This window comes from Netta rufina, assembly GCF_964035555.1.
Source record: "Netta rufina genome assembly, chromosome: 2".
Lineage (NCBI taxonomy): Eukaryota > Metazoa > Chordata > Aves > Anseriformes > Anatidae > Netta > Netta rufina.
Window position 1 is genome coordinate 89,878,289 of NC_140124.1, and position 26,815 is coordinate 89,905,103.

At 43.9% G+C, this 26,815-nt stretch overlaps 1 protein-coding gene across 1 annotated transcript in view; it reads right to left on the minus strand.

Moving 5' to 3' along the window:
- Nucleotides 1-20,816, minus strand: part of GALNT1 (polypeptide N-acetylgalactosaminyltransferase 1) — an 81,071-nt gene extending 60,255 nt beyond the window's left edge. Inside the window, exon 1 of the mRNA XM_084282251.1 lies at nucleotides 20,388-20,816. The gene's annotated coding sequence lies outside the window, so the exon portion shown is untranslated. The remainder of the gene's footprint in view (nucleotides 1-20,387) is intronic.
- Between the last annotated feature and the right edge of the window lie 5,999 nt (nucleotides 20,817-26,815).

Consider the following 26,815-nt stretch of genomic DNA (forward strand, 5'->3'; position numbering starts at 1 on the left):
AAAGCATTTGCTTTAAGAGATCATGACATAAATCCAGAGAGACTTAACCATCTTTGTTAAAGCAAATTAGTCACAGCCTTCAAGAAGGTTAAATACAAAGACTAGGTTCTATACATCACTATAATTTACACCCTGCTTTCAGCTAGGTTGGAGTTAATTTTCTTCCTAGTAGCTGGTAGGGTGCTATGTTTGGGATTTAGGACGAGAAGAGTGCTGATATCACACTGATGTTTTAATTGTCACAGAGCAGTGCTTACACCAAGCCAAGGACGTTTCAGCTTCTTGCTCTGTCCTGCCAACAGGCAGGCTGGGAGTGCAGCAGGAGCTGGGAGGGGACAGACCCAGGACAGGTGACCCCAACTGGCCAAAGGGATATTCCAAACCATATGGGGTCATCCTAAACAATATATGGGGGGGCTGGCTGGGGTGGGGGTCTGACTTTTCGGGGTTAGGCTGGGCATCAGTTAGCGGGTGGTGAGCAATTGCACTGTGCATCACTTGTTTTGTGCACATTATTAGTAGTAGTACTATTATTATTATTATTTTATTTTCTGTCCTAATAAACTGCCTCTACCTCAACCCACAGGCTTAATTTTCCTGATTCTCTCCCCCATCCCAGAGAGGGAGGGAGGAGGGTGAGCGAACGGCTGTGTGGTGCTTTGCCGCCAGCCAGGTTAAACCACAACGCATACAATACAAAAATCAGTGTCATTCACAAGAAGTTAGCTTTTTTATATCACTTTTCCCAGTAAAACTTAGGTGCCTTACACAGGTGGAGAATACAATCCATCCTTAGAGATGGGGAAACTGGGAAGAGATATTAGCTGCTGTCCATTACAGGATAAGCCGCTGTCCGTGCTGGGATCAAGCTTTCTCTCTGGTCAGAAGTTTTAACCTAAGTATTTGTCTATATGTCTATCTGGTTAGATCAATATTCATCTTTTAGGGACATGGCTGATTTATGTATTTCTTTAGAGGATCTGGAGATGACACGCTCTTTGTTCAGTGCTGTCCAGTATCAGCCCATCAATAACTGGACAGAAACAGCTCTTACAAAACAAGCAAGCAAACAAGAAGCTAGCAAGGAGAGCAGAACACACAAAGAATGGGTTGTGTCGGCATTACCAAGCACGGCACACCTACCAGGGCAAATGTTTGCCTTCTTGCAGCGAACTTCCACGTGCTTAAAAGCTTAGTTTCCCTTGATCTTCTCCTTGAGTTACAAAAATACCAGTTCAATCATTCCCTCCGCACACTATCTTTTCTAAATCTCCAGTCATTAGCTTTGGTCTCCTGAGGCAAATTAACCGTGCCTCCAACCTTCCTCAAGTACAATGACCCAAACCCATACAGCACTTTAACCTTGCAATAAACGACAGAGCAGGAGATCCAGCTACACGCGTCCTACAGATTATACCGCCCTATATTCGTGCTAATACACACACACACACCTCTCCTCCTGAGCAACGCTGCATTGTTAACGCTCATTAATTCTTAATCCATGGGTTGTCCTAGGCTGGTGTAGATGATGTAGTGGCAGGAACTACTTCAACAGTCGTTTCCCGTCTTCTACTTTTATGTTATTTTTACCTAAAACTGAAACAGTTCACTTATTCTTCTAAACCACATCCTATTCTCTCAGGCCATCTTTCCAACACTCGAGATTCTTCTGAATTGTCATCTTGACTTCAGATGTACCCGAATTTATTCCCAAAGGCCAGTTCTCAAGTTTCATTACCCAGTTCACCAACAAGAACAATGAACTGCAAGAGCTACACAACCCCCCACAGAAAATCCTTTCCCCCTCTGAAAGCGAACCACTGACAAAGAACCCCGGCTACTGCTAACCAAACGATTTTGCACACATCCTAAAATAGCCTTTTTTTTTTTTTTATCTAGGCCATGTTTCCTTAGCTTGCTCTGTAAGAGCATCACATGTGGCTTTCTCCAGTCCACAAGCTTCCTGCTGTGGAGGAAGTTAGATTGGTTTGATCATGTGCCTCTGAGACTCACAATAAGGCTTCCAAGTCTGCTTCCCCAAACTGCACAGTCAAAGAGAAGACTGTCTTACCTGCCACTACGCCTCTTCCCTATCTCTCTGGATTTCCCAATACATTCTGCCAAGAACAAAAATTAAGGCACAGTAAAACTAGCTGATGATTTTCTCATGGTTCAGGCTTAAAACAAAAGCAATCTCAGCCCGAAATGGGTAAAAAGAAACCAGTCTGAAGAAGCTGCACTGTGACTTTCCATTTCTTTGATGTAAAACCTAAGTAACCCAGAAAATAGTCACAACCTATACCCACTGTTGATGTAGGCTGGCAAGTGTCTTAGGAGACCTAGAAGCGAGAATATACAGGTGAGCAAAAAGAATAAAGCTCCTGCTGCCACAGCAGTCACGAGTACTTACGCTAGGGTTACCCGTAAGCACAAGTTTTCAATGCTCTGTACCATGTTACACTGCTGCACCATTCAAAGTGAAGACTTCTTGCTCTTCAAACTGTGCTTAAAAGCAGTCTACAGAATAAAACCAAGTTTTTGGAGCTGGGATGTTAGAATCTGGAAAGATGGCACCCGAGCAGCTTCTGCTTGTAAGAAGTTCCCACATGAGGTCCAAGTGCTTGGCAGAATGAAAATTAGATAAGGATGACTCGTGGCAGTGATCTCCCTTACCAGTCCTGTTTACTGCCCTGTTTTATACCCCATTACTACCAGCTAAACCTTCTGCCAGCCCATGCACAAGCCCCTCTGCAGAACAGCTAGGGCACCCATCGCTGAAGAAAGGTTATTTTGGGCAACGAGAATTGGTGTGTCAGGGAATCCAGTACTTGGAGCTTTTATTTAAGCCTCAACAAATTTCAGCCAGACATTTCAATGCGCTGGCCTGATGCAGACAGCAGAAGGCACGGTGTTTGCAGACCACAAGAAATAATTGTCTCCCATTCAAGCGTCTATACTACACAGCCTCAATATTTGCATTGCTATTATTCAGAAAACATTAACCGTGCCAGAAGGAAGTTAATAACAGCAACAATCATGCCGAGCTACTTCTGCACAACGAGATGTCTGTTCCTAACCATCACTCGTTATCCCACTTTCACCTCTGCCTAAACACAATACGCATCACTAAAAAACACAGGCACTCCATTATCCTTGCAGTCAGTACAGCCAATTTATGTTTATTCAATGACATTTCTCCCCCCCCCCAAAAAAAAAAATAATCACACAGCTGCCATGAAGAACATAACCAAGTCTATTTTGTCAACTTATTTTTCTACAAGCTCAGGCCAGTGGCACTGCCCTGCACACAGTCCGAAATACCAGAGCAAGGGAGTGAAAAGGAAAGTACGAAAAGAGAAAAATTATTAGCCTGCCATGAAACTCCAGAGAGGGACCAGATTTATAACGCTGAGAAAATTGCATCTTCCACCTGTTGGTCTAGAAGTGACCGACAATACAAATAAAAGCAGAACGTACAGCACAAACAGCGTGGTTTAGTTCCATAATTCTCCATGGCTTCATCTTATATAGAAAGAGGGCAAGGAAAATAATCAGCTGAGTAAGCCTTTCTTAGGGGAGACAACACAAGCACTTATTTTGCATGCAGTTTGTCAGGAAAAAAAAAAAGTTAAGATTCAGAGGCATCATTTAAATTACAATCAACAAATCATAAATACTGGTGTGTTTTTAGGAGATGTAAAGTACATGCTGCTATCGCGCTACCTCCTCCAAACTCGTACAAAATTGTCAAGGTAACAGTCATTTTACTCAGGCTGATATCTGAAGCATATGCCCTTACTTCTCTTGGCCATCCTCAGTAGGTTGGTCACCAAGAAAGCAAGAATTTGGGCAAGCAGAGCCGCGCAGAGCGCAGCAGCGCCTTCCTCTCACAGGCCTCCTGCCTTCTCCTGTTGTCTGGGGACACTGACTCAAAGCAACACAAGCCAACCCACAGATTCCTCTGTAAGTAAATATTATTTTTTAGAAGTCAACTGTAAAATACTCCCCCATCCCCAATCAGGACTAGAGCAAAGCTCATTTTCACGCTGCTGAGAGTACTATGCTCCTGGAAAGCACAAGAAAAAAAAAAAAAAACACACCAGACAATCTACTGTTCTCAGCATTAAGGCATCTGCTATCACATTCACCATCATTACTAGCAAATCTCTTGGGAAATACCTTTTTTCTTAACTGCAACAGTACCCAGGCAGAATTGCACAACAATTAAAACGATAAAAGGTATCTTTCCAAACCCCACAACCGCTCTCCAAAAAAAAAAAAAAAAAATTATTTGCAGGTCAGGAGAAGCGCTGCAGCCTGTGAAGGTGATGGAAGGCTTCCTCAACTTTCAGGACACAAAAAGGCGAGCAAAGCAATGAGCATAGCCAGTTTGTTTTGATAGCACTAACGTATATGAGCCTGAAGCACGAGCCTGGAGCATCGAGGGCCCCGGCCTGCCTGCTCTCAGCAGGGCCATCAACAAAGAGCTGTGTGTTGGCTGCCGGGAGCTGGCAGACACCCCCTGCACCTTTTCTTCAGCCACCAGGAAACACTGCCCGCATTGTTCCGCCAGCAGGCAAAACAACCAGCCCGGATTCATATGGAGGACGTGAGCCAGAGAGCAAAACGCAACCGGCACCTCTCGGCCCCTCCAGCTGACACAGCGGCCGCGAGGACGGGCCGGAGGAGTGAGGAAGTAAGATTTGCACTGCCACTGAGAGAAGGGATAAGATTTACAGTACAGCCACACACTTTCTGGCTTCTTGGTTTGTTTTGGTGATGGTGGTGGTGTTTTGTCTGTTTTTAAGAGTCAGCAATTCAGTTTTTCAGTGATATTTCTATTGTAAAGGGCTACTGAAAACTTAACTAAACTGCGCTTACCTCCCCAAATCTCTGCCTTCTTATGCCACTCTGCAGCAGCCTCAGCGCTGGTCTTGTCCTCCTACTTGTGAGAGCTCAGGTGGGACTGGCAGCAGACACCAAATTTCTCATATACCAGCCACTGACAGCACCTCGCTGGCAGCTCTTTCACCACAAGAGTCACATGCAGCTTAGGAGGCACCAGATAAACAGCATTTATGTAAGAACCCAAGAAGTCCCCTTCCAGCAGGGGGGGGAAAAAAAAAGCCAGAAAAGCCAGAATGGCAACAGCATTAAACCAAGCAGCAGCAACCAGGGAGAACCTCAACCCCTTCCTGCATGCCAGCTGTATTAAAATCACTCGTGGCCGACCTCGCAAGTGACCGGCAAAATTGCGTGTCCTGTGGTGATCAGTGCTTTGTGCAACTCAGCAGAGCTTCAGGAAAGCCGTGTGCTCTATTCTCAGGTTGAATAACCAACCAAATAATTTGTAACGTCTTGTATTCCGATCCGATCCAAGTGAAAAACAGACAAACAAAACCAACAGAATAAAAACCTACAGGGGAATGATGTGGGAGAAGAGCTTTGGGAAAAAAAAAAATGTACTCTAGTTGTTGTCATACCCAAGGTCTCCATTCCCACTGATGATTTGTTTTTTTAAATTGAACTAGAGAGAATGAGGTAATTACAAACATTTCCTGTTACGTCAGGGATGACCGGGGGGATGCAAAATTACAGAAGTTGAACCAACTATGTCACAACATGCTGCCTGGAAGATCACAGCCTCGGCCTTCCACAGACCAAGAAGTCATCTTGCATTAGCAACAGGCAATAATGGGATAATAAAATGGTATCAACTCTATCTTATCAGTAGGGAAAGGGAACAACTGAGCTGTTCTACTTCTAACCAAAAGCTTATTTTTCCAAAATCCCCCCCAATCCAATTTTAGTGTAGACTATAGCACACTAATGAAAGCAAAAAAGAGTGGGAAGGGGGGATACCTAAGCGAGACCCTAAGACTTAGCACTCACAACAATCAGCACTTGAGATAAATCGACTGCTAATCTCGTACAAGCAAATGTCAGATTTACACAACGCTTCTCAACATTTACAAAGGATCTCAACAACATAATATTTTCTCATGAAGATCATAAACGGAGCGCTAAGTGGTATAAAGTCCCCAATGTAAAGCCACTGCTCCACACATCTAATTGTCTGCTTAGATGCTGAGAAATCATTTCCCCCAGCACATGGGCATAAAAGTCACTACTTTCTATCCAGCTCTCTACCTTAATTGCAAAAGAAATATTAATAGCAGAGAGTGCTCATTCCAAACTATATAATTTATGGCTGTGTACAGAGCTAAGAAAGGCTGCTTACATATTTACTAACTTAGGAACTAAATCTAACCATAAAAGACTCGTATATAAAATAGGAAGTATTCTCTTGGAAGGTATAATTAGCAGTTGTTAATCAAGAGGAAAAGGAGAAAATAGTATTCTTGTCCACAAGCTTTTATGAAGCCCTAAATTATCACACGTTGGAGCATTAATATTTCCATTACTGGGGGACTGGAGTCAGCTGTTGAAGAGGTGAACAAGAAGATCATAACTCCGAAGTCCAAAATAACTTACTGGTTGTTAGAAGGACTTTAACTCAGGGAATGGTAAGCTTACAGAACATGAAAGTAAACCTCAAAAAAAAATAAAACTTGGCACAGAACACGAAAATAATATCTAGAATCTCCAATACCAAAAAAAAGTCTGGGCTGTGGATCCAGCTCTTTGAAAAGATTGATGCTTCAGCGGAACATTTTGTGGGAGGGAAATCCATGGGAGTGGAGGAAGGAATGGTTTGCTGCCTTCTGTCGGATTTTAAAAATTTCAGTAGGGCCGTCTGTCAGTGTCAACAGCAGTCTGCATGCCCTAAAACAACAAACTGCTTAAGCGAGCATATGTCTTCAGACACATAAATACTAACCCTCCCACAGAAACTCTAGTTTGGGATATCTTCATCTGTCTCCCGGCAAAGCCCTGCTGCCTGCGACGGGATCGGAAATTTGGCTGAGCTGACAAATGGCTATCATTTCTCATTTCTGAGAGCAGGGAGATCACTTTAAAAACGCTCCTCCGTTCCTCTAAGTGCAGGCAGGCAGGCAGGCAAACGTTTTCTGGCTTCAGGTGAGATAATGGTCCCTATGTCAGGAAGCTGTGTTTGCTGCAAAGGAACACAGGAAGCGTTACGTTATCAAGTCCCAGAAACAATGGATTCACTCGGTAATACCCATCCCAGCTCCTTTCTCGCCCTGTTCTATAAAATCAGGAGCAGGCAGTTGAAACAGAAGACTTGGAGCTATTAGCGCTGTCATAACAAGGATGAGGGAACTGTAACAACAAAGCAGTGAATTAGCTCTCCTACAAAAAAGAAGGAAGAAAAAAAAAAGCCCTGCTGTTTTAACGTAGCCTTTGGCAACGCAGCAATGCAGGCTATAGTTTCCCAAATCATGCTTCAAATCTTAAGGTTTCTTCCTAGAAATACCCTATTTTCACTTAGCTTACTAGTTGCTGAGCCAGGCAGCCAGCTGTTCGCAGTGCATTTCTGTTTCACACACACAAACCCGAAAGATATTTCAGTATCCAGGAAGGAAGGCGTGCAGTTTATATACACATCATGCCTAAAATTAAGTTTAAAAAAAAAAAAGAAAAAAGAAAATCAGCAGTGCGGCTCAAGGAAAGCACTGTAATGTCCCACAGCCCCTCAGCATTTGTTTATTGTCCCCACAATGCTTCCTCCTTTCTGGAAACTCCCCCTCTGGATACAGGTTAAAGGTAGTTTAATGTGGAAATGACCTGTAATCCAGAAACCCCCACCATCTCTATCACCATACAGGCTTAAGGAAGAGAACGAGAGTGGCCACGTTCACTTCTCTGTTCACTTGGGACGGGTTGCCCAGGGAGGTGGTGGAGTCACTGTCCCTGGGGTGCTCAAGGAGAGGTTGGACGTGGTGCTTGGGGACATGGCTTAGTGGGTGACACTGGTGGTAGGGATGGTTGGACCAGGTGATCCTGGAGGTCTCTTCCAACCTGACTGATTCTGTGATTCAGCAGCAGTGCCCAAGTGACATGCTCATGAAGCAACATCTTCAATTGTGTGATCTCCCACTGTTTCTTTCATTAAATTTCAACACACTTGTTGCTTGGTGATTCTGTCTTCTCTAAACGTTTCTTTCTTCAGTTATTCCTTATCTGAGCTCATCTTCTTTCAGATGCTCTTCAGCAGCTGCTGTGGGCGAGGCAGGCTGTGAATTAGACCCTAACAGCGAGAGGGAAGCACCATTAATCTGATACCTGGTAGGCTGCTTCAGGCTCTGAGAAACTTCCCCTGTTGGCAATCCTCATCAACTATTCTGACAACTCCAACCATTTAGCATTTTCCACAGCTGGAAAGACGCCAGTTTTATCAACGCCCACTTCACCAAAACACCTGGGCTTGTTCAAGGGTAAGGAATGATTTGGGTTTGAATGCTCTAGAAAGGGATTAAACAGGATCCTTCCGTACAGAAACCTGCCCTAAGGTACAGCAAAAGTTAAGTTGTAATGTGGATGCAGAACGTTTAAGTTTCAAATCAACCCCTAAAAAATAAAGATCCTAAAGCTAAAAGAACCAGCGTCTCAGCTAGGATAGGTACCTGCTATTTTGTAAGGAGAGACAAGGACAGTGAGAACTACCACAAAAATAAAATCTGAACATTTTATTTTATAAGTAGGTATTTCTGCTACACAACACTTCAGCTTCCAGAAACTGAATTATAAACAAACTCTAAATAAAAAGATGAATTAAATATAATCCTTTCAGTAATACCCTTGAGCACCTTTCATACTCATGGGAAAATGGCATACAGACTAGAAATTTTCATTCTGTTTTTCATACTATTTCAACAATATTCTGCTTATCAAGAAGGAACACAGCAAGTAAGATTGCAAAAGGCTGAAATTCAGTGATATCTTCAGCACGTGTATGAGACAGAAAACTCCAATTATTTAGAGAGCATGAACGTTTCACTTCTTACATAATTACCTTGTCTGTCTGGTTGGGACTAACGTGTAATTTTTTGCTAAGGAGACATCATCTCTTATCCAAACAGATCACCTCTCTCACCCATCTCCTCAAAGACTACTCCAACCTACCCCAGGGCTGTAACAACGTGCCCCGTGCTGTAAATGAAGGCAGATGGTATGATCCCTGTACCACATTTCACTGGAGTGTACAAGTTCCTCCCATCTTTTGCAAAGATCCCACTGATACTTTCCTCAACATCACAGCTCACCATCTTGGGCTGGAATTATATCAAATTCTCTAGCATTTAGAGTAATTACCTCTACTTTTTGTTGCATTTCCAGAAAGCACGAGCAAGTGCTAAAAGGAAACCAAGTCCTCCAGCTAGTAAATTTTGGACTTTTGTCAGAGAGTCAGGAGGGGTGAGAAAGGAGGTCAAAGTGATTTTTTTCTCCCTGACATTGTCCAGACAGGTTAATTATACCAGGCAAAACTTTCATCTGCCAACAGGGAGATTCTCCCCACTGCCTACAGTCTCTTAATAGTTTGGGGATTTGCAAATTCTCTTTTACTAATTAGTTTGCTATACAACGATAGCTGTTGCTCTTTGACAAAACAGCTATTGACATCCTATTTATCCATTTAAGTACTTGTGGTATCCTCTAGAGCAGGAGATTTACATTTTATTTCCTTTCAGTTCTTCTGTTTCCTCCTCTGCCTGGTTTTCTGCTGCCTTCCTCCTGTTCAGTTGCATTTGGAGCCTGCAACTTCAGATGACGAGAAGCGAGATGTCATTGCTCCTTTCACATTGCTCACTGCAGTCATCCAAGGAAGCCTGGAGATCATGGTTTTAGTCTCATCAGTGCAATCTTCCTTTTTATTTTATTTTTTTGACCGGAGTTCCAGCATTTGACCATTTACAGCTTGAGGAGCCAACAGACCAGTATTTCAGTATCCTGTGACCCTGTCATATACTTTACAAGGCCCCGAAAAGCGTGTTAACAACCCACAAACACTACCAGAATGAAGGGAAGTTTGAACGTAACAGAATGCATGAACACCTTAGGACAACCTATGCTTTTCCTTATGATTTGCTTATTTCATGGCTTGAAACTACCAACTCCTTTGGTGATAAGCTTTTTGATGACAAGGAAGTTATGTTATGTAGTATATGTAGAAATAGCAGAGAATTCAGGTAAAAACAGGAAGTAAGGGTAAGAACACTTAAAAATATGCCCACTCTTATGTTAACATTGGGTTTCTCAATACCAAAGAAGCCCCTAAAAAATCACATCATCTAGCCACACTCTTTCAGGAAAGTGAGAGAACATTATAAACAGTTAAACTTATTTGTGATATGGGATGTAAAAGTGTTCCCTAATAGTTTCTGGGACACCGATGTGCAGAACATTCACCCACCAGAGAAACTTGTTCATAATTAAATATCTAATAATTGAATTTAAAGAAAGTCCAAGCAGTTTCTTTATTCATTTTCTCATGCCTCCTTTCTGTGCAAGTAGCTCCCCCAGTTAAAAAGTCAGCTTCAGTTCTCCTAATGCTGTAAGGTACCCCGTTTACTCTTAATGAAGGAAATACTAGTACAGAGATGGTGAATTGAGCTTCAAACATTTCTTTTCCTCGTGGTATTCAGAAAGTAAATAATCTAGGTTATCATGATCCCTAACTGCATCACCTTATGTTCAGGTATGAACAGTACATTAGTCTTGTCTACATCTTGCTACAGTCTGCTTTCCTGCCTTTTTTTTTTCCTCTCAAAAGCAGAACAGGAGATAGTGTACCCACCAAATAGCCAGGTTATACACCAATTACCTCTTCAAAGAGCAAACTATTCCCATTTAAACATGTATGTCTGCAGTAAATTCAGGTTTAAAGGTTCATAAGCAAACTATGGAAGCTTTGTGTTGGGGAGAAGAAACAGGACCAACTATTCATTAAACCAAGCAGTGCGTTAACTTGTAGCACTGTGATCTTCTAAAAAAGTTCCCTGTAGCAACAGCTGGCTGGCCCTTTTTTAAAAAAAAATAATTTAAAAGGACCAGCTGCAAAAAGAGCAGCAGCATGCTGAAAAGTATCTTGTGGAATGCTGATGCTCAGAAATAAATTAGTGTATCCACAAGCAGCCCTTGCTAAAAAAAAAAAAAAAAAGCTATCCTGCCTTGTGAAACACAGAATTAGTGACCTGATCTCCCACAGACCGCAGCCTCCAGTGATAACCTCAGCCCCTTGTGAGCTCTTCCTCTACTCCTCAGCTCCCCAGACCTCCGTTCCCCACGTGATGCTGTCATCTCTCTCATGTGTCGCTTAATTACCAGCTTGGCAGGAGGTACCGCATGCTATGGTTTGTTCCAAGGTTTACGTGTGCCATCTGGTCAGTCAAAACAAAACAATATGAAACAAAATCGGTGAACTTGCAGACCAGAAGAGAACAGGCAACTGTTGAGCTCACCCTACGGCCTCTGTAGAGAGTGCGAAATGTGGTTTTCTTCTGCTGAAGCACCAATTTTCTCCAGACCTCTGGCAACTTAATATTTTTGTCACATAACATGACTAAAAGCATCCTAACAAACTGGGGGTGAGGGGACAGCCCATGGGGAAAGAGCGATGGGGGACCAAAGGTGAACAGAGCAGATCGCACTGTATCAAATGGCTTTGGCACAAGAAGAGCTGCCATTTTAATGCCTTCACGTTTTCCCAAACATCCTTTAAAACTCTGTGTATAAAGTTCTTCTTCTGAAATTCTGCTCTCTCCTGAAAGTACCAATGTACTTTCTCCAGAAAGCTTCATTTACAGCAGATAAAGATTTTCAGACACAGAGTTTTAACACAGTCAGAAGCCCCTTCAGATTTATTTTCCTAACCTATACGCATTTGACTCCCTAAATTTTGAGTTTTTTCAGTAGTGTTCTTCTATAAGCATTCAAGCTTTTATTTATAAACACTTCACTCCCCCTCTCCCTTGGAACAAATATGCCTTTTGGAAAAGCAAGATCATTATTCAACAACTATTTGCATAAGACTGGCTAAACTTTCTCCTTCTTGTGCCTGAAAGAGACTGCTCAGCCCACAACAAGTTTCATGATGCCAAAGCAGCAGTCGCAGTTGATTTCAATTTACTTCAAGTGATACTGGTCATCACTTCTCCCTTAAGTGAGTATTGGCTTCCTCCCCTGGCATATCTTTGTTTATCTTTTATGTAATGGCTTAATACATTGTTAAGACACAAAAGAACTCATTAAGTCATTCAAAATACACTGAAATATCTCCAGTAAATTAAATCATGTCAAGAACTCGTATACAAAGGAAAATGTAAGGCATTTTCTGAATACTCTCCAAGGACAACCAGTATAGTAAGATGGACATTCTCCCTAACTTGACTTTAAGGTAATTTCCTTTCTTTCTCCCCAGTGAAAACCTCAAGTCATTTTAAAAAAGTGATGGTTTTTCCAAAAAATGGATGAGCTCAGTTTCAGATAGCCAGGTCTACGATGCATAAAACTAGATATATTTAAAAAAAAAAAAAAAAAAAAAAAACACCATTTTTATTATTTTGACTTCTTTCAGATGCATTTCCCCGCTGCCAATCTTGAATCCACATCTTTCTGAATAAAAACTAGTGACACATCCAACCACACATTACAGACCCATACAAACGGAAGAAGTGGAGAAATAACAACTTATGGGAATCTAAAACTGTTAAGCTGGCATGCCACAACAGTAATTGATAAGAGCTGTTTTAAACTACCAATTAACCAGCATGGGTTATAAGTGTTGGACGCAGCAGCAAGCAGTCTCTTAGAATAACAAGAAATTGTTCTCGTTTCTGCTCCACAGAAATAGATTGCACAGCTCATCCCTGCAAACACAAGTGGTGGTGAATCATAATTTCATTAGCCTCCACAACAAAAGATGGTTTGATTATAAGAAATTAGGCATCAAACATATTTACAGCCTCCATGTTGCAAATTCGGCTCGGAAGATCCCAAGGTCAAACATTTGATTTAGAAATCAGTGCCTGACTTGCATGCTATTGAAGTCTGGGCTCTTCTGCGTGGAAGTGGCAATACAGAAAGCTTGTTCGTTTAAATAAACATCCCATCGTGGTTTCTTTGTTTAAAAACACTAGTAATCCAAACTAGTGGATTAGCGAAGACTAGTGACTGCAGCTCAGTGCTATTCATTAACTCCAATAACATGAGGTATGCTGCAAAAAAAAAAAATAAAAGGCATTGTTTTCCTGGCAGAAGCTGAGATGTTTTATGACATTTCCAACAAAGAGGAAAATGTGGTTAAAACAAAAGTCTCTAGATGTCTTTCAAATATACATAACACTCATGAAATGTAGAGAAACCATTGTTTCAGCCCTGAGTTCTTACTGTGTTTGGAAAAGCACAATTTGGGGGAAAAAAGGAATAGTCATGAAAGTCTAACGCTGTGTAAGAAAGCTTTGATATAATCCAGAGCAAGAAAATTACACATTATTGTACTTCTGTGAATCAGATCACAGCTGAGACTGGGACAATTGGTTTCTCTCACACAGCAGATTTCAAGCATCAACTGGTTGCAGCAAAGTGATTAGTTTTCCTGGACATGGGAAGACAAAATAGAGGATGTGATTTGACAACTCTGCAAAATTCAAAAGCAACTAAAAGAAAGAAACATTATGGGGTTGCTTTCTAAAAAGACTTCACAAATTTTCTGTGGTAGTCTGCTGGCGCTGCTGGACAGTCTCAGTACAAATTCGGTCTCACTCTTTAAGCTAACATTTTTCTGCAAGTACTTCAACTAGAAACATACAAATGGTTTTAGAATTGATAAAATATTAATGCAGTTCCCAGCAATTCAATGAATCTATTCACAGCTGAACATCAAACACAGATTTTAGAGCATGTAAAACCCCTAATGAACACTAGTTTTTCTAACGCCATATGACCAATGCTCCTTCAGCCCTGAGCCCATCAGAATTACTCCAAAGGCTAGATTAGCAGCCATTCGCTTTGGGACTCTGCTCAGTCACAGGAGCCCTGAAGTGGACCTATACTCTTTCAAAATATTTTAGCCCAACATTCATAAAATCACTGATGTCATGTTCAAATTAAATTGAAGGTGGGAAAAAAAAAAAAAAAAAAAAAAGCATTTCTGATGAGTATGTTGTCTAATGTGTCAGCAGCTATTCCATTTCGTGGTGCTTTAGCATGGAGCCTGAGCTCTTACAATAAATCAAGAAGTCCTGAGCATCCTTCCTACCACGTTGCTCTCCCTGTTCACTCCAGTGCCCAAATACACCGCAGCAGAAGTTGAAGAAGAGACCATGGAGCAGCTTGGAGCTGTTTTCCTCAGCCTGTTCTTTAAAGAGGCCACAAACAGGCAGAATGAAGCCGAATCCCAAGCAAATGCAAGCTTTACGTAGTGTACTTCTCTATCCCATCTGTAACCCTTTTTACACATGAAATGATAACGTAGAAAGTGCTTAGCACTGGAGCAAGTTGTGATAAGAACCTAAAGGTTTGCTAAAGTTTGGAGAAAGATACAAAGCACATACTATTTCGGCCCGCATTAAGGCTCCTGAAGGTAGCACTGTCCCTTCCCACTCCCTAACGTTACCCAGCTGCACGACTCAGCCCTTCGCACGCTGTTCCCAAGAGTTTCACTTCAGGAAATTTTCCACAAAATCAAACGCTCAGCAATGTCAGTCTGACAAAGGGCTTCAACTTCAGAGCCTTTCTTTGCGGGCAAAGAGCTTTCAGTGGCAGATCCATTTTTCCTCAAAATGTTTGTTTCAAATAAATGTACTTAAACTGTAGTACCTCTGCTGCACTTTCAGGAGCTTAATATCTTCTAGCGTGGACATGTGTACATCGTGCTATCTCCAGAATTTAAAAACTGAAAATAAAAGAGGTTTACTAAGCTATTAAAAAATGCAGGTACTTCAATTAGTAAACTTAAGATCTGGGAGCTCTTTAAGAAAAAAGTGTAAGAGTGTATTGGAAAAGGCATGAACAAAGACAACGGTTTCCATCAGGTTTTTTGGCTATTCTACATGTATCTATTATTCCAAACACTTCTTTGGTACAGGGCTGTTGCGGTATGCAGCCTTCAACCATTTTTAAGATATTAAGATAGCAGACATTCACTTCACTCACACAACATTAGAGTTTAAAACCACTAAATGGCCTTTTTTTTAAAAAAGTTCTGTGGATGCATGCCCTTAATACCTTAACACCAGTCACTACCTCACAAACTGGACACACAAAGCAGCATTCCAGTCAGCACAAATTGCAGTAATTTCTTGCAGAAGTACTGTCTGGAGACAGGAGTCAAAGCTGAGCTTTGCGCTTCGAATTAGGATTCAGCTTCTGCGTTTGAGAAGTGTATCAATCCCAATTACTCTGAGTACATAATGAACAGAAAATTAAATAAATCCATTAGCTTAATCTTAACCTAAATGAGTCCTTAAAGATGCTTAAAAATTGCCTCTATACTGAATGCTCGCTCTTTGATGTATTTAATCCAGAAGTGTCACGAGCAGGATATGGGCATAAGATCCCAGGTTGTTCTGAATGCTAAATTATTCATCATGGCAATCAAACCCTTGAACATCAGAGTGAAAGCACAACTCTGACCAATCACAACTAATTTGCACTTGAACCCTCGCAAGACTCAGAAGTCTATCGTACTTGTAAAAAGAAAAAAGAAAAACAAAATGCATGCACCATTAGCTAGCAAAGCTAAGAAATGACCAGATGAGATTGCATCAGCTTGTCATCCACTTTTGGCAGGGGTGGGAGATGGCTTTCTGGTCAGTCTTAGTCATTGCTCATCCTGGCCACTACGGGTATACTCATTTCAGAATCCTTTGTGGAGACACCTGATTAAGACCAGTAATAGATACCTCTTTCTCTTCATATAGGTCCGTAGACATTTGATTAATTTTTCATTCTGTTTTTCAGTCAGCCCCTTCACTCATGAGCGCTTCTAAACCTCTCCTTACCTGCTGGCAGTCAATTCCAACCTGTTGCCAACACTCTCCTCCCCAGTTTGCTCCTCACAGGACCTTCCAAAAAAACTAAGCCTTGCTTCCCTCTCCCTGCGAGAAGACTGGTATTAACACACCCTTTCTAATTCTCCATGTAATTCTGGTTGTCATTTACAGCCTGCACCACGGTATTGCTAGCATGCGTGCAATCTCAGATGGCATGAAGAAAGATAAGATAATGAAGACCTGTGGCTGTGGAAAAGTAAACAGACTCGGATTCAAATTCTGCAGGCTCTGCTGGCCTCAACCATGCTGTGCCTGTAAAATGAGGCTAGCATTGCCGTCTCTTGTGGCAGTCCTTAACACGAGGTATTTATGCGCTGTGATATTCCCATAACTCCCGCGGCTGATGGGAGGCACCAGCTGAAGCTCCGGAGCCTTTTCTGATGCAGCACAAGAAGAATCAAAGACCGGGACACAGCCTCTCGCTTGCCTGCAACAAGTTTTCCACGGGGAACTCGGATGCTGTGTATCATCCCGATTCAGTTGTTCCACAAAACTGCGATGACAAACTTTGTCGCGTGACTTCAGCGGCAATTCAGGAGCTGCTAGAACTTAGCGTGAAAACAGCACTGCATCCTGTTACAGGGGAATGCTGAGTAAGTTTTCTAACTCAGCGAGGTTTCTGAGAGTTGATGCCAGCATGGCAGAGGAAAACATGGGAAAACACTTCTCCCCTTACCTAGGGATGAGTTTCCCATCAGCTGATCCTACAGCCTGAACTTCCACAGCAGCACACTGTCTGCTGCTGCTGCTTTATCTGCTCTTCACTGACCTTAACTTCTCACGGAGGAATAAGCACAGGCTCGAGGAGCATCAGATTAGGCAGGACAGCAGCCTGCAACACAGATAGCGCTCAAAACCCCTACCTGCGTATATCTTCAAAGTGCTGGAAGAGAGCTGATAGCAAAGGAAGAATACACAAGCTGAAACCATCAATGAGAGTTGCAGCGGTCATTAAACTCAAATTTCAGTGAGAAAGCACCATTATAGAGCTCTGACTATTCAGGATAACTTTCATTTCCCCAGAAATAAAGTGAAACACTCTACTACCAAAATCAAATACCTTGGCAAAAAAAAGTTTTGAAGCCACTTCACAGTCCTGTTGGATTAACATAGTTCCATACCTACCGTTTAAAGGCAGAAAAGAGAACAAATATATTCTTTTAATGCTTCAAAATAAAGCTCTGGGTAACAGGAGCAATGGTGACAGGTGACACCAGGAGACCCCCTGTGGAGATGGCCTTGCCTAGGGTGCCTTTTCTTAACCAGCCAGGTCAAACCTCCCTGCACGCTTGCTTTCAGTGACACCTGAGGTTTTATCAGCTAAATGCAACTTCTTACACTGGCTCCATGGGCCCTTCAGACAAAGGCACAAGAAACCCGAGTCACATTTCCCACAAGAAAGTAGGAACCAGCGCTGGGTGATCTGCAGAGCTTTAACAATTCAAGTTCCTTCTCCCTGGCGGATCACGCCTCGAGGAGCTGGGGGGGAGTTAGCACAACACACACGCGAGGTATTTATGCAGTGCTCAAAGTCACAAGCCTCTAATTCAACTGAAAGTAAATGCCCCTTAAGAGTATCCGTATTTCATGGCGCAAAAACGTATTTAAGCGATCAAAAAGTGAATAATAGAGCAGTTAGCCAGCTCTTTAATACATTAGCTAAAAGTATATCAATTGCATTGATTTTTATGATGGGCTGATTTCACATAATGGACTAAGCTGGCTAGAAAGACTGTAAAAGGGGAAAAATGCTTTGCTAGAATTAGTGGGAGGTGGCGTCAAAATGCTTTTAAGACACGCATACAGTTAAAACATTTTATTTGGGGATGTTAAATTTAGAATACTACTGTCAAGAACAGGTTTGGTGCTCAAGTCGAGTAAAAGCCACGATCACAACTCTGTGGAGATAAAGCAAAATATCATGAAAATCTGGAACTTAAGTTTTATCTTTATTCTTTTATTCCTAGCTACGAAGCAGAAAGCTTGGACTACAAGCACATCATCAAAGCTCAGCACAGCAAAAGGTTAACAGGATGCCTCAAGGATCCATAAAGCAAGCTGCACGTAAAGGCAGTTATTAATGACCTGAGAAGTTAAAAACGTTCACAGTGATGGGAGCTCAGGCAAGCACAAAAGAACGAAAACGTAACTAACTGGGAGCTAATCAACCACAATGTACAAGCAACACGGCAGCAGATAAAACTCGGTGGTAATAAACGCAGAAGAAGTGGCCCTGAAAATTGAAGACGGAATAACCAGTATGGTCAGCAACTTACAAATTAAGTAGACCTAGCATAAACAAGAGGATTATGAGCATCCCTGTGGAAAGCGAGAAAGACCTGTGCTAGATATGAGAGTGGAGCTGTTGGAAATGAAAAACGTCAGGACTCCAGAGGAGCTAGCAAGTGCTAGCAAAACTGGGATATCTTCATAAAAGTAGTGGGTCAGCCTCAGTGTCTCAGAAAGGCTGCTCTAGTTTTAGATTGTGTGGCTGAAGAAAACTTTTATGAAGAGATTAGAAATTAGTACTGGTAATATAAAGAATAACGAAGCAAGACGTGAAAATATAAGCAGTTATTAGCAGACTAAGCAACAAACAGACTGGAAATTTACACCTGAAAGACTAAGAGGCAGGTCAGAGCTACGATTCTGGGATAGACAATGCGTACGTTTCCGAAGTGATTTCCACAGCGTGCCTTTGTAACCCAGAATCTGCCAGCAGGGAAAGGGCAGTAAGGTGTGGGGAGCACCAAGTAAGGATTCATCTCTGCTGCTGTCAGGTATCGGTGTAAGGCCCTACCACAACAGAAGTGCTCAGCACTGCTCCAGATTTCAGTTCATAGTTTAACACAAATAAAACAAAAATAAAATAAAATAAAATAATAAAAAAACACTCAGGAATTCTTGTTCAAAGCAAATGGCCTATAAGCATGAAAGAGCCCCATGCTCAGCAGCAACACTCCAGGTGCTAAAAGGTGTTTTCATGTAACCTGCACCCCCCAAAAAGTGCCTTCAGTTTGTAGGCCACACTGAAAGAAACAGGCTGAGGATGGCAGCAGCACCAAGACCATAACATTTCAGTCCGGTGAATCAAACTTCTGTCCCAGGTGGATATTCTGGGACTTACCACATGCACTTGAGATCTCTAAAAATACAAAATGCAAGATCTTGCAAGAATCTCTTGTCTCTCGAGCTACACTTAATTCAAATTACATTCAACCGCGTTAAGTGTTTGGAAGGATCCTATTTTTAGGTGAGTGTCCCTGGAGCTACTTTTTGTTCTCAACCCAAAGATAAACACCACGCTATTTCTGTGACAGAAGAAAGAAAAATATTTCACGAGTTTACAGCCAGCGTGCAGCTTGACCAGCACGCATGCAACAAAGAAAGGACGGCAGCAGAGGCAAGGAAGGAAGTTCTTCCAGCAAGAAGACAGCAGGGTACTATTTTACCCAGGCAGCAGCTTGGCACCCAAATTCATGCTGAAGCACCTCCGTTCTTCCCCCGTATAGCTGATATATAGCTGATAGAGCTCGTTCAGGAATCAGCTAACAAACCCAGCCCGCGATGACTGAGGGCAGGGGGAAGAAGGGAGCTAGATGTTTGTCCGAGAGCAGCACCAGGCAGGCAATGGCTGTCACATGCTGCTTGTAAAACATTTCCACGCCAGTTTTTGAACCGGCACGCTCCAAATGAAGGAAGAAGGCGTCTTCCTTCACAGAGCCACAGTTGGGAAAAGCCAGGCAGCGTCCTATAACAGCCCGGGTGTTATCACCTTGATCTGAAGGGTGGCTCGTCTGCGGCGTCCTTGCCAGGTGCCAGCTGTGTCACCTCCTGGAGACGATCACAGCGCACCAGCTCCCCACCGACACTCACCTCAGGGAGATTTCTCCCCGACGTGCTCCCACCAACACGGTGGGAAGCCGGAGGAGACGCAGCGAGCTCGGCGCTACCCGCACCGCTCCGGGGAGGACAGGAACCCAATCCCAAGCCACGGAAAGCGACGAGGCTGGCACCAGCAAAGCTCAACGCTTTCTCCAGCATAAGCAGCCCCTTGTATCTGGGAGAAAGACGAGTCCTGAGGTGCTCCAGGCGTGCACGGTCCCCTCCGCCGCTGCAGCGGGCGGCACGGCTTGGGTTTTGCACAGCTCCTGCGCTGCCAGCACCGCTCCCACAGGCACCAGGTGCCGGCTCGCTCGCCATAAAAGTTATTTCTCCCGGCAGCTGCCGCCCCAAACCCGCTTTGTGCCTCCACACCCGCACTCCACAAGCCCACAGCCTGACAGCTCCTGGGGCACGACCCCAGGCAGGGAAGGAGGAAGGGAGGGGGACGGGGGCATACCCCGGGGGATGCGGGACGCGGAGGGGACAGCGGACGGCTTTTAGGGTGTTTTTGGGGCAGGAACTCACCTCGGCGAGGCGGGAGGGACGCGGGTTGCCCGGCGCTGCCCTGCCTGCGGCCAGCAGCAGCAGCAGCAGCGGCGGCGGCGGCGGCGGCGGCGGCGTGGGGGAGGCGCCGCCGCCGCCGTGGCGCAGCCGGGGCTGGGGCTGGAGCTGGGGCTGGGGCCGCCTCGGCCCCGCTCTTCCTGCGGCGCGGTCAGACGGAGCCCGGCGGAGGAGCAGCAGCAGCAGGAGGAGAAGGAGAAGGAGAAGCAGCAGCAGCAGCAGCAGCCGCCGCCTCCTCCTCGTCCTCCCTCAGCACCCCGGAGCCGGCAGCTGCGGTGCCCCGGCGGCGCCCGCTCCGCATCCCCCAAGCCCTGCGCGCAGCAGAAGCAGCAGCGGCGGCGGCGGCGGTGCCCGTGGCCGAGCCCCGCTCAGCGCCGCGCCTCCATCACCGGCGGCAGGGAAGGGGGCGGCCGGCAGGAGGAGCCCGCCCGGCCCCGCTCCGCCCCGCCGCCGGGCCCGGATGTGGCGGAGGGAGAGGGAGGGAGGGAGGCAGGAGCCCCGCGGGGCCATGAGGCGCCGAGCCCCGTGTGGGGGGAAGCACACCCTCCCCCCCCCCCCCCCGGGCTGTGTAATGCCGCTGGTTTTGGGAACGGCAGTAATAAAATATTTTGAGGCTGGAGTTGTGTGGGGTGTGCTGTCGCGAATCGTAAGGTTTGGAGGTCAAAGTTGGTGTGCGCTGGCCGGCAGAGTTTCTCCGCTGGGTCTCCTCCACAAGCAGAGCTCCATCTCTGAGGTGTCACTGTCACATCCTTAAAGACTTGCTCACAGAGCCCAGGAGCCACGCTGTGCTCCTCACAAACAAACCCGACCCTGTGTTTTAGGCACAATTTAAACCTAGAAAGGCAAAAAGCGAAGGTGTGCAGGCAAACACACAGCTGAGAGCTGAGCACTGTCGCGCTGCTGCCACGGCCCTGCAGGGAACGGGGCTGATGCCCTCACCGATTGCTTCCCTTTGGGATCCTTCTCTTCAGCTACTGACCGGTTCTCGTCCTTCACCCAACAAGCATTTACAGCAGCCACCGTGCATACAGGATTTTTTATATCTAACCATAAGATTTATTACCAACTCTCCTTGCATACATGCTACTTGCTCTCGCCACCCCTGAAAACACCTTCACGGAATGACAGAATCATCTGGGTTGGAAGAGACCTCAGGATCATCGAGTCCAACCTCTGACCTAACACTAACAAGTCCTCCCCTAAACCATATCCCTAAGCTCTATATCTAAACATCTTTTAAAGACCTCCAGGGATGGTGACGCCACCACTTCCCTGGGCAGCCTGTTCCAATGCCTCACAACCCTTTCAGTGAAGAAGTTCTTCCTAACATCCAGACCTAAAACTCCCCTAGCTTGAGCCTTTATAAAGACACTCAGACTTCCCAGGCACCCATCTAGGATACTCTTTCTCCAAGACAAAACCAGTGACACAATTCTTCAGAGACAGACACAGACGGAGGGTTCCTGGGGAGGGGAAATGGGGGAAATGTCTTGCCCAGATAAGCCGGGCATTACACCAGGAGCGGCTTTGCTGAACGTTGTTTGAAACAGTTGCCCATTTGTGGTAAGATAAAGTGTGTTTCGACAAATGCTTAAAACTGCAGTCAGGTGACAGAGGCAACACGCATGTAGAAAATACCAAGCGGGACGAAGAGGCACACACATCCACTGGGGACCATGCGTTACGACAGGCCGCTTCCCCCGCAGAGGGAATGCACACCCGTGCAAGAGCCATAGAGCTGCCTTCATTTAGCATTTATAGGCTGAGGGATGAGCCTGCGTGTGTTTATACACAGCCAGATAATATAAGAAGTATCAGGCTTTCCTGTGCCAAAACTGCGTGTTTCCAATTTACGCTCACAGTTTTAGCAAGAATGATTTATTGTATGCAAGCAGTTTACCATATGCAAGCAGCTTAACACTTGTTCCTTGATGGCTGCTGATGCCGTAGGATGTAGCCCAAATCCCTCTGGTGGAATGTCTTTATGCCACCCTGATTATCTGTGCTATTGCACTGCGACCAAGTCTGGGAAACTCCCTCAGCAAAAATGTTATCAGTTTCATGAAAAAGAAAAGTCGATGCAAAACCTCTAGATACAGCCAAAGACACTTTGAGAAGTGAAATGAATTCACTAAACCATGCAGATGAAAAGATGTAATTTTGGAGTAAGCGTACATTCAAAAATGCAGTCTATAATTTAAGGACTAGGTTTATGGCTTTTGTATTAAGAGAAGTGCATTGAGATTCAGGTTTATGGATTGTGCAGCACTAGTAAATCAACTCTGTAAAATTATTATTGGAGGGATCTTTTCATACATGTACAAATTCAAGTCACAAGAATGAATAAACAGATTTTTAAAATCTTTGTGCTGTTTTGTAATTATAGTCAGTGCTATCCTCCTGATTTCATGAGACGCAAATTATTCTGGGTAACATACATACTGCACAATGCCTGGGGAGGAAAAAAAATAAATTAGATTTTTCTCGCTTTGTTTTCGTGTTTGTTGAGTCAGCTTAAGGCCGAGCTGTGCCACTCCTCTTGTGTGCCCAGAAGACCGCAAAAGACCAGGGACAAACAGCTTGTATGCTGCAGAGGGAAACCCGCAGGCAGCTGCAGGAAGGTGAACTGAAGGGGACAAAATGGCCCATGAGCTTTCCTAGGAAAGTCCCAGAGCTTCCAGGTTGAGGGCAGATGAGGAACTCGAGTTCTGGCTACCTGCAAGGAAAACGGAGGCAGCTGGGGCCAGGGTACCCCCGACAGGGTACGTGTAACTGGAAATCACGCCGAAAGAGTGGTCGAGTGTCACGATGACAGCTCCTGGAAGCTGCCATCGTGACAGGACTGGCATTAAGTTGTGCTTCAGCTGAAGCGGGTAACTGTGTCAGGGTCTGGCAATTTGCTGCCTCAGAACCTGAAGCAGCATCCCATTTCAGCTGAATGCAAGCAAGTGACCAAAATTGCCATAATGGAGGTCATTTTGCACTTATTCGGCGTTTAAGTGGTGCTCTTAAAAGACAACCTTAGAAATAAAAAGTGTATTTACATACCAGATACAATCACCTCTGGAAAAAGAAGAATGTAAACATGGCCTTCATGTCAACATTGGGGAAGTGTTTGTCCCTCTAGAACTAATTGCCAATGAAGAAACTGGTGTTTATTGTTGAGTTTGTTACAAAGAGGGTCATAAACTAACTTTATTATAGCAAACATTGTACTGTATTTGCATTATTTCCATCAGATTGTCTTTGTTTTACAAGCTGTCTGCAATAGCTGTTCTTGGAAGGTCTCCAACAAAGCATTCTCTTTGGGGCTACCAACTGCAAATAAGATTAAAGCTTAATATGTCTGGTAATCAGTTTTCTTTTAAAGCAATTTGATTTCTCATGGTCAGCTGGGATCCCCCGTATCCTCTTCGCTTCTATTTTTTCAACTTGCTGCTCTCAATAACCCAAAAAACAATTGCCAACACAAGTACTTTCACTACCTTTCCTGAACTGAAGTGCCATCTCAGAGGTAGTCATACATGACTTCCACTCCAGAATCCAAGACTATTAAACTCCTTTTTTTTTTTCTCCTCCAGCCAAGACAAGAAGAAAGTGTTTTATGTCCTCCATTTCTTCCAATGACATGAAACGAGTAAAAATGGGTAAAGGTCATGTGCTCAAACCTGGCAAACATGAGCAGGTAATCTCTCTACTCCTCACCTATACCACCGATTTGCTCCAACAGAGCTGCGGCTGTACTGGGTGAATTTTTCTTGACAGTGATGAAAATACTCTTTTGGATGAATGGCAAGTAAGAAGGAAAGAAAAACACAAGAACCTGACTTTCGAGAACCAGATTTTATCCTCAAGGCTGCTCTGATCTCACTTCACTTGTAAGGGTGGGAGGTAGGAATAGTTGGGATCTGTTCTGGTTCCCCAGAGAAGAAGGTAGAGCACCTTGTCATTTCTCAGGGTACAAGGATCCCAGCACACTCACTCCCCATAGATTCTCCCGAAGCCCAAGAGTGCACTGCTCTTTTCTGCTTTGCTCAATTTCTTTGGAAAAGAGAGAGGGAGAACTGCTCTCCTTTGCCCTGTTCCTTTCCCAGTATCAGACTGGAACTAGGACACCGTTAAATACGTGGGGAGAAAGCTAAGGAGAGAAAAACAGTGAGACTGGACTGGGTAAGCCTAGCCCTATGGATATCCCACCAGTGTGACAACCTAGTAATTACTGAATTTGGTACTATGTCCGAACAGAACACCAGTCACACCGTGCTACTGCCATCCAAGCTCTCTATTGTACCAGAGAAGAAGGGTTGGGAGTTGCACCAGACCATGAACCATTAAGGAAAGCGTCTGGTAAAAGAGGATGCTGTTGTTGACTCTTGAACTTTACTTTTTTCTTTTTAATATTCCTAAAATCCATCTTGACTGATACTATTCTTTCCCTATTTGACCTACTGAGGCAAAGCACTGGAGCCCACCATTTTCAGTGTGTTAGTTCCTCATCGTGAGTTAGCTTCTCAAATCCCAGTCCTCAGCCTTTACTTTTGTTCATTCTTCTACCGAAAACAAGCTTTAGGACAACATCAGAGCATTGGTGAATTTGTCAGTTTGGTCATCAGGGATCCAGGAGGACTTAAACCAAGTTTGCCAACAAACAAGGTTGCTTCCAAATAGAAACATTTCACAGACTAAACAGCAATATTCAAAATGTTTTATACCTGAAAAAAAAATTTTAAAAGTGCTTCCATCTCCATCTATGTTAAATCTGGAGCATATTCTTACAGGTTCTTACACAGCCTGCTGTTATTCCATATGTCATAATTTGTTTTGATACCTCTAAGATTGTATTACAGGAGAAAAAAAGAAGAGTGCTGTGTTTCTAGGATATTTCTGGCACAACAATGAAATGTTTCAACAAATTACAAAATATTTAATCCAATGTGAATATCCACAGCTACAAAATGTGGGCATTTAGACCACAAAACAACTATTACATTTCAGTCAAACGTACATGTGACCCGAAGGTCTGGGGATTTATCACAAACAGCTCCAGCCTTTACAAAGAGAAAAGGATTGGTCTTATGCTGGAAGAAATATGAATGAGCTTTCTTCCAAGAAAAATAGAAGCGGCCTGAGGGCAACATAAAGGTACAGTAAACCTCTAAAAGATGAAGTCCCTATTTTATTTTTATCAGGGTAGCTTTATGCTATGGATAAACAAAGACAAGATATAATTTTATGTAGCCATTAGAAAGTTTATAAGCCCAGTTAAAGCAACTTTTCTCAAGCAGTCTTAAAAACAACAGTAAAACCAGCAAATAATATGTTTGCTTGGTACTCTGTTGAGTCTACACGATAGTAAGGCCTGTCTAATAACATTCGTTCTTCCTGCAGATGGGATCCCAGAGTTCCTATTTCAGCAGGATGTTTTTGTCACTGGCTTGAAAAACAGTAAGTGATTAAAGCGAGAGCAGATACTAAATGTTTTCACATCAGAGCCCGTCACAGGTTTATCTCCCAGCTGGTTCCATCTAGCTCTCATTATTTTCCAGCACTGCTAACACAGTGGGTCAGCGAGCTTGGTTTTTGCTAAACGTGAAACAGGGCAAATTTGTGGGGGGTGCCGAAGGCCACTTTGAAAGCAGTTGCTTGATAGAGATGGGGACGTTGTGAAAAAGGACTGCAAAAGTGTCACTGACAGGCTCCAACCTTGTATCCGGTTGGTGTCTGCAATAAATAGACCCATATGCAGAAGAGCAAAGGAGGGGAAGTGAGCTTCCCACAGACAGGTCTGCAAAACGAAGGCGCTGTCTTCTCCGCACACCGTAGATTAACCACAATAAAAAAGGCTGAATTCATCAGCGCAGAGACACACTGCATCACTGAGTTATGCCTTCGGTGACAACTGAATAGACCATTTGCCTTCAGCGAGTTCCTATCGGAGGCAGCGATTGGAACTTAATAAACAGTTGTGTTAAAAAAAAAAAAGCACTATTTATTATATATATGGCTTGTGAAGCACAAGCAGCAGAAGAGAGCAGCAACATTTCTTTTTTCAGTTACAAGCTTCAGAAGAAATTGCTGGCAGATAAAGGAAGTGGATTGATGTGGTAAAAACGCACTACTTACCCACTTACTTCTCAGGTGGAACAAGCCCTTAATAAGTACCCGGTAGGTTTTCCCATTAGGCTGGCATTCCTGCAGCAAAGCATGCATCACTTAGCATTTCCACATATTACTGCCAGCCAGAGGACTGCACCCATAAGCCAGATTCCAGTTTTATTGCCCAATTAAGGTTTTAAAATGGTCAACGCCCTCTGCAACTCAACGACTTATTCATATTTACCACGTACCTAAAGGACATTACAAATGAGTTTCGCCTGCATGACTGGCTGGCC